General features: G+C 39.2%; 1 pseudogene across 1 annotated transcript; it reads left to right on the top strand.

Moving 5' to 3' along the window:
- Positions 1 to 1682: 1682 nt before the first annotated feature.
- On the top strand, positions 1683 to 2731 carry LOC311593423 (glyceraldehyde-3-phosphate dehydrogenase-like; annotated as a pseudogene). The gene has a single exon. The product of its transcript is annotated as a glyceraldehyde-3-phosphate dehydrogenase-like (transcript).
- Positions 2732 to 13763: the final 11032 nt, after the last annotated feature.

The raw sequence follows: 13763 nt of genomic DNA, 5'->3' as shown, positions 1-13763 counted from the left end.
CACTTGACCTTAACTCCTGACATATGTGTATATGTACATTTATGAGAGCATGTACACACTATCACACTACACAAAGGAAAACCAAGAAAGGTGAAAAGGCTGTCTTTTGTAAGGAGGAAAGTTCTTATATGTTAAAGCCATGTCTGTTTCATAATAACCTGTAGGGAAACAAATATGGTTAGGTAAGCAAACGTCAGAAGTTCTAGCATGAGAAGATTTTGAGAAAAAAACAAAAGATGAAAATGGTACGCTACTGACTTTGTCTGATTATTTTGTATATTGCCCTCCTGAACTCTGTTTAGTTTTTGTTTAGTCCATGGTCAAGAGGTTGCATAGTGGCTACTGCATGTTGTGAGGGAATCATAAGCTTATTTAGGCACTAAGAGATCAGTTGATAACTAGCTCCTAGAACAATGGTTGACACTTATTATGTAAGTACTTTCTAGTGAGTATATGGATGTATGATAAGCTTTCATGAAGGCCATGATTCAGGTCTTGAGTGGGGTAGAGCCTCAGCAAGTAATAAGTCAGATAGACCTGGAGACTTCATCTTCTTCTGCTTCATCCCACTTCATCTTTAGCAAGTTGGTTGTCATTTTCACGGATATAAGACACATCTATGCACACACAAACAGTCAGCATTATTGACTTTCATTGTTCCCCTTATAATTTTTTGATGGCAAGAAAACTATATGCTATACTTTGAATTTTGAATCTTTCTCGGACTAGTGATGGTGGGATTCTCTCTTGAGGTTCTAGGCAGTGACTTCAGTCACAGCCCTCAATCAGTCATGTGATCACAGAATAGCTGCTCTACACTGTGCTGGGTCACTGAGGAATAATGTTCCATATGTTATGTGTACTAACTGATTTCTGACTCGTAATATGCTCAGCTTGCAGCTGTTTTATTAGTTTATCACCTCCTTGTAAGTTAATGAGCATGTATGTGTGTGAGTGTGTGTGTGTGGGGAATAACATGGAACCATTTGTTACAATATAGGTTTCTAAAAGTCAAAAAATTACTGCTTTTGTTTGTTGGCTTTAATTTTTTGAATTGTTTATATATTTGGATATAACCTTTTTTGGCTGGAGGATTGTTAATTTAAAAATGGGACACAAGCTAAACAGAGAAGTCTCAAAAGAAGAATATCAAATGGCCTAGAAAAACTTAAAGAAATGTTCAAGGTCCTTAGTCATCAGAGAAATGTAAATCAAAATAACTCTGGTATTTCATCTTACACCTTTCAGAATAGCTAAGATAAAAGAACATAAGTGACAACACATGCTAGCAAAGATGTAGAGAAAGGAGAACACTCCTCCATTTGTGGTGAGAGTGCAAACCTATACAACCACTTTGGAAATCAATTGGACACTTTCTCAGAAAATTGAGAATAGTTCTACCTCAATACCCACCTATACCTCTCCTGGGCATATGCTCAAAAGATGCTCCACCACACAACAAGGATATTTGTTCAACTATGCTTATAGCACTTTTTTCTTAATAGCCAAAAACTTGAAACAACCCAAATGTCTCTCAACTGAAGAATGAATATTTTTTAAATGTGGTACATTTATTTACATATGGAATGGAATACTACTCAACTATCAAAAACAAGGAAATCATTAAATGTGTAGGCAAATGAATTGAACTAGAAAATATCATTCTGGCTTCTCTGCTCCTCCCTGTTCCAGAGACAGCCGCATCTTCTTGTGCAGTGCCAGCCTCGTCCCTTGACATGATGGTGGAAGTTGGAGTAAATGGATTTGGCTGTTTTGGGTGCCTGGTTACCAGGGTTTGCTTCTAATCTGGCAAAGTGGAGATTTTTGCCATCAATGACCCCTTCATTGACCTCCACTACATGTCTAAATGTTCCAGTATGACTCTACCCATGGAAAGTTCTGCGGCACGGTCAAGGCTGAGAATGGGAAGCTTGTTACCTATGGGAAACGCATCACCAGGAGTGAGATCCTGCTAACATCAAGTGGGCTGATGCTGGTGCCAAGAATGTTGTGGGATCTACTGGTATCTTCAACCCAAGGAGAAGGCTGGGCCCACATGAAGGGTGGAGCCAAAAGGGTCATCATCTCTGCCTCTTCTGCTGATGCCCCCATGTTTGTGATGGGCATGAACCACGAGAAGTATGACAACTCAATCAAAATTGTGAGTAATACTTTCTGCACCACCAACTGCTTAGCCCCGTGACCAAGGCCATCCATGACAACTTTGGCATTGTGAAAGGACTCATGACCACAGTCCATGCCATCACTGCCACTAAGAAGACTGTGGATGGCCCCTCTGGAAAGCTGTGGTGTGATGGCCATCAAGCTGCCCAGAATATCATCTCTGCATCCACTGGTGCTGCCAAGCTGTGGCTAAGATCATCCCAGAGCTGAACAGGAAGCTCACTGCCATGGCCTTCTGTGTTGCTACCCCCAACGTGTCTGTCATGGAGATGAAATGCAGACTGGAGAAACTCTCCAAGCACGATGACATCAAAAATGTGGTAAAGCTGGCATCTGAGGGACCAGTGAAGGGCATCCTAGGCTACGCTGAAGACAAGAGTGTCTCCTGAAATTTTAACAGTGACTCCCACTCTTCCACCTTTGATGCTGGGATGGCATCGCCCTCCATGACGACATTGTAAAATTCATTTCCTGGTATGACAATGAATTTGGCTACAGCAACAAGGTGGTGGACCTCATGGCCTACATGGCCTCCAAGGAGTAAGAATCCCTGGACCACTCACCCCAGCAAGGACACGAGAGCAAGAGTGAGGCCCTCAGCTGCTGAGGAGTCCCTGTTCCAACTCAGACCCTAATACTGGCATCTCCCTACACAGTTTCAATCTTAGAGCCCAGAATAACAGTGCACCTGAAAAGAAAAAGAAAGAAAATATTATTCTGAATGAGGTAAACCAGACCCATAAACACACATATGGTATGTACTCACTTATAAGCAGATATTAACCATATAGTACAGGATAAGCACAGGACAATTCACAGACTCAAAGAAGCTAAGTAACAAGGAAGTCACAAGTGAAGATGCTTAAATGTCACTCAGAAGGTGAAATAGAATATAGAACAGTTATAGTTGAAGAGAGGTATCAAGGCAGAAGGGGTAGAACAGAGAAATAAAGGTGGAGATGAGACCTGGGGGAGGGGGAAGACAGAAGACTGCTTACATAGAAAAAGAAACTGTGGGCAGGGGCATCGCAGTGACAAGCTGGAGACCTAAGTGAGCATAAGGTTCTGCAAGGATATGAGGGGGACCCTAGCTGAGATTCCTTAGCAGCAGGGACCATGGAAACTGAAGAGGACAGCCTCTAACTAGACAGGATTTTTTAGTGGAGGGAGGGGGAACACCAGCCCACCAACCAAAAATTTGACCCCAAATTTACCCTGCCTTCAAGATATGCAAGAGTAAAGATAGAGCAGAGATTGAGGGAATGTCCAACCAATGCCTGGCCCAACCTGAGACCCTCCCGATGGGAGAGACCCAACCCCACACATTATTAAGGATACTCGGCTATGCCTGCAGACATGTGTCTAGCAGAGCAGTCGTCTGAGAAACTCCACCCAGCAGTGGTTCAAAAAAAGATGCTGAGACTCACAGCCAAACATTGGGTGAAGTATAGGGAGTCTTACAGAAATGTGGGGAGAAGGATAAAAGGACCTAGAGGTGATAGGAGCATCACAAGAAAACCAATAGAATCAACTAACCTGAGTCCAGAGGGGCTTTCGGAGGCTGAAATACCAACAAAGGACCATGCATGGATTGAATCTAGGTCATCTACACAGATGTAGCAGAAGGGCAGCCTTGGCTTCATCTGGGACCCCTAATAAGGGAAACAGGGTCTATCTCTGACATGGACAGTGTGGCCTGCTTTTTGATCACTTCCCTGACGGACCTTGACAAGCTGGAGTGGGAGAGGTCTCCCCTTTTCTGAGGAATAGAAGAGGGGAGGATGGAGGTAAAACCCATGTTACAAAGACAGGTATGGTGGCACACACGTGTGATACAGCTACATAAGTAGAAGGATTTTTGGGGCTCACTGACAAGCCAGACTAGTGTACTATGTGAGTAAGAGGCCTTGTCTCAAAAGGCAAGGTAGATGGCTCCTGAGGAGTGACACCCAAGGTTGTGCTCTGACTTCCACAGACAAGATGTATATTCATAGTGGCACATATGTGAACACACACACACACATAGACACACTCACATGATACATAAGCACACACATATGCACACACATTCATGCATACATGCTTGCACACATAGATTTTTAGCCCTTGTCTATGGGGCACTATGTTCTTTATGCTTCCTACACATTTTTGTCTAGAAAATGTTTTGTCATCGTCTTGGACTTTTTTTTTTTTTTTTTTTTTTTGCTACATAAGCAGCCATGTGAGACCCACGGGCTCCTACTATCAAGATAATTAGAGTGTCAGTGCCTGTGATTGTTTATAACCTTGGCTTGTTATAACGTGTGAATGTGTATTTCAGCAGATGTTTGACATCATCTGTCTCCCAGTGCACACTGTATACACCTTGATTTGTGTTGTGATGCAAATTCAGTTTGGGAACTGCCATCCAAATGAGTTCTGCATGAGGCTGTTCACCAGCAGCACCACGCTGCTTCTTTTAAAAGATGACTCAGATCCTTAGCTCCTGTAGGAGGAAACATGACAGGTTAATTTAAATACCTCTGCTGATGCATTATGCTTTCAAAGCCACATTCTCTGTAGAGTAGTCAAGTTCTATGCTGTCACTTTATTGGCTCCATCACAGTTGCAGGCTGACAGAAAAGGAGAAGGTGGTTACCTTTGAAGTGGTCATGCTGAATCACTAGCACAGTGGTTATGAACTTGTCTTCTGGGAGCAGCTCCTTATTTTGAAGGAAGACTCCGCAACTGTCTAGCTTTGTAGATTGGGCAATTGACTTAAAGCCTTGACTTCCTCATCTGTGAAATTGGAATGACCCACAATCAGGTTTATCTCTGAGTCACTGTGAAAAATCAAAGGATATCATTGAAGGAAGGCACTTAGAACACTCAGCCAAAGGCAGTGACTTTTACTGTTTAGCACAAACAATACAGTGAAGCATAGAATAATGTATAAGATGAGCTAATCAGAAAGGGTCGGTCAACATGGAGTACCCTAATGAGAAAAGATATAAATAATTAACACAGGACAGAGTGGAATCTCACACACACACACACACATACACACACACACACATACACACACACACACACACACACACACAAGAATAAAATGTAAGTACTGTGGAATCCAAGAGAAAGGGAAAATTCACTGAGGGTTGAGGATGTGGGACAGAAAATGTATCCAAAGCAAACGACCTGATTTATTTAACATTTAGTAATTCAGCCACATCTAAAAAGAAACAAGAAGTCTTGAGTTTATAAGCAAAGATAGTTGTATAGTGGTATTTTTCTTTACAAAAATATATGCATTTATGTATATTAATGTTCTCTCTGTATGGCAGAAGAGGACTTTGGCTCCCATTATAGATGGCTATAAGATGTGGTTACTGGCAGTTAAACTTAGGACATCTTGAAGAGCAGCCAGTGCTCTTAACTGTTGTACCATCTCTCTAGCACTTAAACTACTGCTCTTAATATGGGCAGTTCAGAAGCTTTTTCTCTCATGAATCATCTTTCAATGTCTAAATGAGGATATAGGATTCATTAGTATCCATGATAAGTGGGAATCTGAAGCAGGTCTTAAACACTTCCTACTAGTTGCTGATCCAAGCAACGAGTTTCTAACTTTACCACTTCTTTTTAAGAAAGGTGGTTTCTATTTACTGGATGGAAACTGAATCTGAGCATGGTGTTTGTCAGTATGGTCTTTAGGGGGTGATTAGATAAGATAATATCGTCTCAGGTTGATGCTTCCATAGTTAGAACATAGTAGATTAGAGTAAGAGAGAGTGTATATTTGTTACTTTTCTATTGTTGTCATCAAATACCATGAACCAAAAAAAAAAAATGGTAAGAAAGGAAGAAGTTATTTTGGCACATAGTTTCAGAGTCTGTATTGATATGCAGGCATGGCAGCAGGTAGACTGTAGCAGGAAGCAGACTGATCAGAATCTTAACCATAGGCACAAATCAGAGATTACTAGAAAAGGGAAAATGCTAGAAACCTTCAAAGCCCACTCCAGTGACATGCTTCCTCCAGCTAAGACATGCCTGTCAGTGTTTCATACATAACTTTTCTAAACAGAACCACCAGCTAGGATCCATGTTTTCAAACCAATAAGCCCATAGTTTCTCTTTGAAAGTACCACAGAGGAAGAGAAAGAATAAATAATAACACACAGAGATACATACATACATACACACACACATGCATATTCACATGTGCACACACTTCCTGCCTCTTACCTTGCAATGCACTCTCAGACCTTGGTACTCAACCAGAAGGAACGATATCTCCAGATACTTCCCCACAGAGGTGGGCTTCCAGACGCAGGAACCAAAATAAACCTCTCTCTTTGTACGTTCCTGTGTCTGAGGCACTGTGTTATTGGCAACAGAAGAAAGAACCAATGCAGCAATGAGTAAACAATGCAACAATGAGTAAAACCTCCATGCAAAACTTAGCCCCAAACTGAGTATTCTCTATACAACCATTCCACATTCTGATTGTGCAATGAAACATTGTATGTTCAAGTGTTTCTTTCTCTTTTCTTTTTCCTTTTTTCAGAGCTGAGGACTGATCCCAGGGCCTTGGGTCTTGCATTTGCTAGACAAGCACTCCAACACCAAGATAAACCATCAACTTCATATGTGAGCTGGACATGGTGGCACATACCTTTAACACCAGCAGTCTGGAGGCAGAGGCAGGAGGATCTCTGTGAGTTTGATGCCAGCATGGATGACAAAGGGAGTCCAGAACAACCAGGATAATGCAGAGAAACTCTGTCTCAAAAAACTAAAAAAGAAGGAGAAGAAGATAAAGGAGGAGGAGGAGGAAGAGGATGAAGAGAAGGAGGAAAAGGAGGAGGAGGAGGAGGAGGAGAAAAAAGAAAGAAAAAAGAAAAAAAAGACCATATGTATTTATTTCACAAGGATGTTAATGTTGAAAGGAAAAATCACTTAAGTCAATTTTCACATTATTGCAAATGATGAGGAAAGATCATTTTGTTTCTTTCCCACGGGTAAGAAGACAATCTTTGCATTTCTTCTCAGTCATCAGAAGGACTTAGTGGTTTTTTTTTTTCATTTATGACAATTCTCCTTCAGGAGTTACAGTGCCATGTGAGCAGTTGGTATAAGTTTCTTTTCCTGAACAAGCTTACATTTCATAAAAACATATTTATAATCCTATCTCATTTTCTTCTTCTAACTTTCTTATTCTTTTTAACTCATCAGGCTTGCTGAGTTTAGAATTTTATTCTGCTCCATGACCTTCAGACATATCCAGACACATGCTAACATGGCTCTTTCTATGTAACAGGTTTCCTAGAAAGCCATCTTGGGCATAGCTCCAGGATCCCTGCTAACCTGGATGAGTGGCAATGAGGCAACAGAGAGGACAAGAATAGCTCCAGTCATGGCAAATGGGTAGAAATTGACTCACCTGTATATATGACATATTCCAGCTCAAAGCGAAAGGTTCATTTCCCATGAGCTTTTATGAATTACAAAGTATTTCTCACAGCCTGCTGTTTCAAACATTAGAAAGTCTGGGACTTTTGCTTTGTTTAGTTTATGGCGCTGAGGTTTGAACCTAAGCCTTTGAGCAAGCTAGGAAAACCTCAATCATTGATATCTACTGTTATCATAAGATGAGGCTAAAATAGCCATGTCCTAGAGCTTCAATAGGAGTCCTTGTTTATTGTGCTGATTCTGTGAGATGTAATAGCAACCTTTATCATACAGCCATGTATAGGTCTCAAGTTCTAGACATATCACCTTTATTATCATATCATATATATCCAAAAAGGGTAGGGCTGTTGCCGAAACTTAAAATAAGAAATCAAATCTACTTATTGAGGTTGCCTTCAGGAAAAATCAGATTAGAGAATGATCAAGATATTCTAATAATAGCTAAGGTAAAGCAACAGCAGAAGGAAAGAATATTCAAAAATATTATGTAGGAGAAAAAAGTGGAATGAGTGGGAAATGGAAAGGAAATTCTTTGATATCCTTTACAAAAACCTTGATGTTGAATTAAATGAAATCTATGTGTTAAGATGGGTGTATCAGTATAACTTCAGTGATATGAAGGGAAAGAAACTCTTACTATGATGGCCTTCAGTTTAGTCTTGGAAAGAGAAGGTCCTTTCTGTCACTCAAGGCCTTAGCCTGTCAGATACACAAAAGGCATGTCTACACTCCATAACAAACACTCTCAATCTCATCAGAAATATAATAGTCACATTTTAGGAATGTGTCGTCTACTTTATTGTTTTCACTGAATCTACTTACAAATGTAACATGTGCACACATGCATCCAACAAACACACATGCACTTCCATACTATCCTTATATAGACACCCAGGAGTTACCCTCTTACTTTTAGAGAAAGTATTTCCATGATTTCAAAACTCATCTGTCTTTTTATTCAAAATGTAATAAAATGAGGATTCAATAATTCCCAATCTGAGATTTGTCATAACTTGGAAATGTGTATAAAAAAAGTACATAGTCCTTTCAATTACATAGCATAGTTCACTTAAGCATTATAAATATGCGACACTTATTACAACTCCACTCTATGAGGACACAAGAGTAATTCTGCAGTTTTACAATAACAAATGAATACCTCACTCTCATCCTTTACCTCACTTATGCCCAAACTCCACAAGATTCTTCCATTCTCTATTAGCCTGTAAATTCTAAAAATCTAAAACCCTTCAAAATGATTTCTACAGTCTATAATCTATCATCAGCAAACTTTTCTGTGTCTTCTCTCTGTCCTTTGAGATTGTCCTGTCTTATCCTTGCACAGGAAACTGAGCAGTGCCCTGATTGCCCCTATAGTCCTCTAATGGGTGGTTACTTTCCTACTTACATCTTTCAAACCATGATCCAGAAAATCAGATGGCCATATTCCCCTTTGCCATATTTTTCTTTAAAATCCTGGTAGATATCTAATCTAATGTCTTCTTATTGCATCATGTCTCTACCACTCTTCACTACTCTTTATGTTTACCAAACTTTGAGCTATTTCTTTTGATAGATGAACAATTGCAGTTCCTTCAATGTTAGGTTCTCTTAGCTGTTGCTTAACTTTTGACAGTTTCAAAGCATATAAAAACATTCCTCGAAAATCTTCATAACCTCAGTTTCTTGACTTAGGATCTCATTATCTGGGTTTAACAACATCCTTATGTGACCACCTAAGTCAGCTTCACCCTCCCTTTAATTTCACCCTCAAGTGAGTTACCTATTGTTGTTGTGTATTTGATTATCATCAAATCCCCCCTTGGATTTACATTCCTCCAGTCTGTTGACTTCATTCTGTGGTTTTATAAACCCTGGAAGTCCTCCTTCTTTCTTACTCAGCTTAAAGGCAGTGATTAGTCATAATCCTTTCCTCTGTCACTCAAATAAATTTCTCTTCTTGTTGTCTCATTTATGAACTTTCCTTCACAAAACACACACTTAGAAATTATGATCTCCATTGACCTAGAATCTATACTCTATAGTGAAACAAAGGTTTATGACAGAAGTAGGTTGTGTATATATTAATGACTACAAGTAAAATAATGTCAGTCCCAGAGGAGGCCAATCATATTACATTATGTGTGTTTTCTTTATATTGTGTCTCAACCTTCTGAATGATCATGTTTCTGTATTTACCGGCATCACTGATGCAAACACAGAAAAAGTTTCACTCACATATGCTACTATATGGATACTGTTGCCCATACCTCTTTCCAAATCAGTCTATCTATAGTTCTACACTGAGTCCTATGCCTCTTCTTGACTACTCAGAAAATATTTAAGAGAACATTGACTTTTTTCTCTGTCTGTGATTTTTTTTACCTCTGCCTTAGCATCACTCTAATAATCAAACATGCTCTAATTTTTCACTTTTGAACAAAGTATTAGCATCTTATGCCATTTTCTGCTTCCTGTTGTAAATTAGAACCTTAAAACTTTGTCTATTCTATCTGCCTCAAGTTTCTCTTTGCCTTTTTCTTCTTTTTTTATAATTTAATTAATTTATTCAGATTATAACTCAATTGTTACCTCATTACTTCGATCCTCCCATTCCTTCCTCTCTCCCATTTCATGCTATTCTCCTCCCCTAGTTCTATGACAGAGGCAGACCTCCCTCTCCCACTATATGGTCATAGGCGATTTATCAAGTCTCATCTTGGAAGCCTGCATATCCTTTCTCTGAGTACCACCAGGCCTCCGCACCAAGAAGAAAAGCTCAAATGTGGGGCACCAGAGTTCATGCCCACGTTACTACCCACTCTCCACACAGCTGTGGAGAATGTCCTGCCCATTGGCTAGATCTGAGTAAGGGTTCGATGTTTACTGCTTGTGCTGCCCTTGGTTGGTGCAGTAGTTTGAGCAAACCCCCCGGTTTCTAGGACCCTCTGGACCCTTCTATTTCCCCATTCTCCCATGCTTCTCTCACCTAGAGTCACAATAGGAAGTCCTCACATCTATTCCAATCTCCTGGAAAGTGAAGACTTTCATGAGACATGCCTTTTGGGCTACTGCCCAATTATAAGTGAGTATATACCATGTGAATCTTACTGCTTCTGGGTTAACTCACTTAGTATGATCATTTCTAGTCCCATCTATTTGTCCACAAATTTTGGAATTTCATTTTTTAAAAATAGCTGAGTAGTATTCCATGGCATAAATGTATCACAATTTATTTATCCATTGTTCAAGTGATGGATTTAGGCTGTTTCCAGGTTCTGGCTATTATGAATAAGGCTGCTATGAACATGATTGAGCATATGTCCTTGTTGTGTGGTGGAGCATCTTCTGGGTATATTCCAAGGAATGGAATAGCTGGGTCTTGAGGAAGCCCTATTCCCAGTTTTCTGAGAAAGCACCAGATTGATTTCCAAAGTGGTTGTACAAGTTTGCATTTCCACCAGCAATGAAGGAGTGTTCCTCTTTCTCCACATCCTCATGAGCATGTGCTGTAACTTGAGTTTTTGATCTTAGCCATTCTGATGGGTTTAAGATGGAATCTCAGAGTTGTTTTGATTTGCATTTCTCTGATGACTAAAGACGTTGAACATTTTTTTAACTGTTTCTCAGCTATTCGATATTCCTCTGTTGAGAATTCTCTGTTTAGTACTGAGCCCCATTTCTCAATTGGGTTATTTGGTGGTGGTGTTTAATTTCTTGTGTTCTTTATATATTTTGGATATTAGACCTTTGTCAGATGTAGGATTGGTAAAGATCTTTTCCCAGCCTGTAGGCTGTCACTTTGTTCTGTTAACAATGACTCCTGATTTACAGAAGCTTCTCAGCCTCATGAGGTCCCATTTATTAATTGTTGACCTTAAGATCTGGGCTGTTGGTGTTCTGTTCAGGAAGTTGTCTCCTGTGCTGATGTGTTCCAGTCTCTTCCCATCTTTTTCTTCTAACTGATTTAGTGTCTCCGGTTTTGTGTTGAGGTCCTTAATCCACTTGGATTTGATTTTGTACATGGTGACAATTATGGATATAATTGCATTTTTTTACACATAGACATCCAGTTAGACCAGCACCATTTGTTAAAGATGCTATCATTTTTCCATTGAATAGATTTGGAGTCCTTGTCAATCATCAAGTGACCATATGTATGTGGGTTTATTTCTGGGTCTTTGATTTAATCCCATTGATCAACCAGCCTATTGCTGTGCCAGTACCATGCTGCTTTAATTACTGTTGCTCTGTAGTACACCTTGAGATCAGGTATGGTGATTCCTCCAGAAGATCATTTATTATATAGCATTGTTTTAGCTATTCTGGGTTTTTTGTTTTTCTATATGACGTTGAGAACTGATCTTTCAATTGCATTGAATCTGTAAATTACTTTTGGTAAGATGACCATTTTTACTAAGTTAAATCTCTCATCGCAGAAACAAGGGGATCTTTCCATCTTCTAATGTCATCTTCAATCTCTTTCTTTTGAGATTTGAAGATTTTTTCAAACATGTCCTTTAATTGGTTGGTTACTCCTAGATATTTTATATTACTTGCGACTATTGTAAAGGGTATAGTCTCTCTAATTTCTTCATCTGCATGATTGCCATTTGTATATAGGAATGCTACTACAATTTTTGAGTTAACTTTGTATCCAGCCATTTTGCTGAAGGTGTTTATTAGCTGTAGGAGTTCTGTGGTGGAATTTTGGAGGTCAACTATGTACAATATATATCATCTGCAAATAGGGATAATTTGACTTCCTCCTTTCCAATTTGGATCCCCTTGACCTCCATTTCTTGTCTTATTACTCTGGCTAGAGCTTCAAGAGCTATATTGAAGATATATGGAGAAAGCAGGCAGCCTTGCTGGCCCCCGATTTTAGAGGAATTTCCTTGAGTATCTCCCCATTTAATTTGATGCTGGCTATTGGCTTGCTGTATGTAGCCTTTTAAGTTTAGTTTTGTGCCTTGTATCCTTGCTCTCTCCAAACTTTAAACATAAACGGGTGTTGGATTTTGTCAAATGCTTTCTCTGCATCAAAGGAGATGATCATGTGGTTTTTTATTTTCAGTTTGTTTACATGGTGGATTACATTGATGGATTTCCATATATTAAACCATCCCTGCATGCCTGGAATGAAGCCTACATGGTCATGGTGAATGGTATATTTGGTGTGTTCTTGTATTGAGCTTGCAAGTATTTTATTGAGTATTTTTGTGCCAATGTTCATAAGAGAATTTGGTCTGAAATTCTCTTTCTTTGTTGGGTCTTTGTGAGGTTTAGGTATCAGCATGACTGTGGCCTCATAGAATGAATTTGGTAATGTTCCATCCATTTCTATCTCTTAGAGTAGCTTGAAAAGTATCAGTATTAGCTGTTCTTTGAAGGTCTGGTATAATTCTGTGCTGAAACCATCTGGAATTGGACTTTTTTGGTTGGGAGATTATTAACTACTCCTTCTATTTCTGTAGGAGAAATAGGACTATTTAATTTGTTTATCTGATCTTGATTCAATTTAGGAGAGTGGAATCGATGAAGAAAATGGTCCACTTCGTTTAGATTTTCAAAATTTGTGGCATATATGCCTCTAAAGTAGGATCTTATGATTCTTTGTGTTTCTTCAGTGTGTGTTGTTATGTCTCCCTTTTCATTTCTGATTTCGTTAATTTGGAAAATGTCTCTCTGTCCTTTAGTTATTTTGGCTAATGGTTTGTCAGTCTTGTTGATTTCCTCAAAGAACCAGCTCCTGTTTTTGTTGATTCTGTGAATTATTCTCTTTGTTTCCAATTTATTGATTTCAGCCCTGAGTCTGATTATTTCCAGATGTCTACTCCTCTTGGGTGCTTCTGCTTCTTTTTTTCCTAGGGCTTTCAGATGTGTCATTCAGAAACTTATATGGGATATTTCCAATTTCATTACAAAGGCACTTAGTGCTATGATTTTTCCTCTTAGCACTGCTTTCAGTATGTCCCACAGATTTGGGTATGTTATTCTTTCATTTTCATTGAATTTTAGGAAGTATTTAATTTATTTCTTTATTTCTTCCCTGACCTAGCTGTCATTAAGTACAGAATTGTTTAGTTTCCATGTGTGTGTAGGCTTTTTGATATTTCTGTTGT

This window comes from Acomys minous, assembly GCF_964271855.1.
Source record: "Acomys minous genome assembly, chromosome: 3".
In the NCBI taxonomy this organism is placed as follows: Eukaryota; Metazoa; Chordata; class Mammalia; order Rodentia; family Muridae; genus Acomys; species Acomys minous.
The sequence above is the reverse complement of the archived record's forward strand: the minus strand, read 5'-3'. Positions and strand labels throughout refer to the sequence as shown.